This window comes from Theropithecus gelada, chromosome 13 (assembly GCF_003255815.1).
Source record: "Theropithecus gelada isolate Dixy chromosome 13, Tgel_1.0, whole genome shotgun sequence".
NCBI lineage: Eukaryota > Metazoa > Chordata > Mammalia > Primates > Cercopithecidae > Theropithecus > Theropithecus gelada.
This window is the reverse complement of record NC_037681.1, coordinates 51,059,326-51,061,529: the sequence shown is the minus strand read 5'-3', so window position 1 is coordinate 51,061,529 and position 2,204 is coordinate 51,059,326.

Genomic DNA, 2,204 nt, shown 5'->3' with positions numbered 1-2,204 from the left:
TGTGAGATGAATTCATACACCACAAAAGAGTTTCTCAGAAAGTTCCTTCTAGTTTTTATCTGAGGATATTTCCCTTGCCTCCGTAAGCTTCATTGGGAAAAGAAATATCCCATTGCAGATTTCAAGAAAACTGTGTTAGCAAACTGATCAAAGAAGAGAAAAGTGTAACTCTATGAGTTGCATTCACACATCACAATGCATTTTCTCAGAACGCTTCTTTCCGGTTTTTATCTGTGGATATTCTCTTTTTCACCATAGGACTCAAAGCGCTCCCAAATATCACTTTGCAGATTCTACGAAAACAGTGTTAGGAAACTGCTAGAAGAAGAGAAAGATGAATCTGTATGTGATGACTTCACACGTCAGAAAGCAGTTTCTCAGAAAGCTTCTTTCAAGTTATTATCTGAGGATACATCCTTATCCACCATAGGCCTCAATACGCTCCCAAATATCACTTTGCAGATCCCATGAAAACAGTGTTAACAAACTGATTCATGAAGACTAAGCTGTAACTCTGTGGGATGAATTGACATATCACAAAGAAGTTTCTCAGAAAGCTTCTTTCACGATTTTAATTGAGGATATTTCCTCAATAGTGTCGGCCTTAATGCAATCAAAACTATCCCTTTTCAGACTCCCCAAAGACAGTTAGCAAACTGATTCAAGAAGACTAAGTTGTAATTCTGTGAGATGAATTCAGTTATCACAAAGAAGTTTCTCAGAAAGCTTCTTTCATGCTTTCAGTTGAGGATATTTCCTTTATTAGTGTTGGCCAGAATGCGGTCCAGGTATCCCTTCTCAGATTCCCTACAGATAGTGGTAATAGACTGCTCCATGAAACGAAAGTGTAACTCTGTGAGATGAATTCAAACATCACAAAGCAGTCTCTCAGAAAGCTTCTTTCTAGTTTTTATCTGAGGATATTTCCTTGGTCACCATAAGCTTCATTGCGCTAAGAAATATCCCATTGCAGAATTCAAGAATACAGTGTTAGCAAACTGCTCAATGAAAAGAAAAGTATAACTCTGTGAATTGCATTCACCCATTCCAATGCAGTTTCTCAGAGCACTTCTTGCCAGTTTTTATCTGAGGATATTTCCTTTTTCACCATAGCCCTCAAAACGCTCCCAAATATCACTTTGCAGATTCCACGAGAACAGTGTTAGCAATGGCTTCATAAACAGAAATGTGTAACTCTGTGAAACAAATTCACAAAGCACAAAGAAGTTTCTCAGAAAGCTTCTTGCTAATTATTATCTGGGGATACTTCCTTTTTCACCCTAGGCCTCAATGGGCTCCCAAATATCACTTTGCAAGTTCCACGAAAACAGTGTTAGCAAACTGCTGCAAGAAGGGAAAGATGAATCTCTGTGTGATGACTTCACACATCAGAAAGCAATTTCTCAGAAAGCTTCTTTCAAGGTAATATCTCAGGATACATCCTTTTCCACCATAAGCCTCAATGAGCTCCCAAATATCACTTTGCAGATTCCATGAAAACAGTGTTAGCAAACTGATTCATGAAGACTAAGTGGTAACTCTGTGAAATGAATTCACATATCACAAAGAAGTCTCTCAGAAAGCTTCTTTCACGATCTTAATTAAAGATATTTCCTTTATCAGCATAGTCTGGAATGCGGTCCAAACTATCCCTTCTCAGATTCCCCAAAGACAGTGGTAATAGAGTGCTCCATGAAATGAAAGCGTAACTCTGTGAGATGAATTCACACATCACAAAGCAGTTTCTCAGAAAGCGTCTTTCTAGTTTTTATCTGAGGATATTTTCCTTGCCACCGTAAACTTCATTGTGCTAAGAAATATCCCTGTGTAGATTTCAAGAAAACAGTGTTAGCAAACTGATCAATGAAGAGAAAAGAGTAACTCTTTGATTTGCATTCACACATCACAATGCAGTTTCATAGAATGCTTCTTTCCAGTTTTTATCTGTGGATATTTCCTTTTTCAATATAGGCCTGAAAACGCTCTCAAATATCACTTTGCAGATTCCATGAAAATGGTGTGAGCAAACTGCTAGAAGAAGGGAAAGATGAATCTCTGTGTGATGACTTCACACATGAGAAAGCAATTTCTCAGAAAGCTTCTTTCTCGTTATCATCTGTGGATACCTCCATTTTCACCCTAGGCCTCTATGCACTCCCAAATATCACATTGCAGGTTCCAAGAAAAGTGTGTTAGCAAACTGC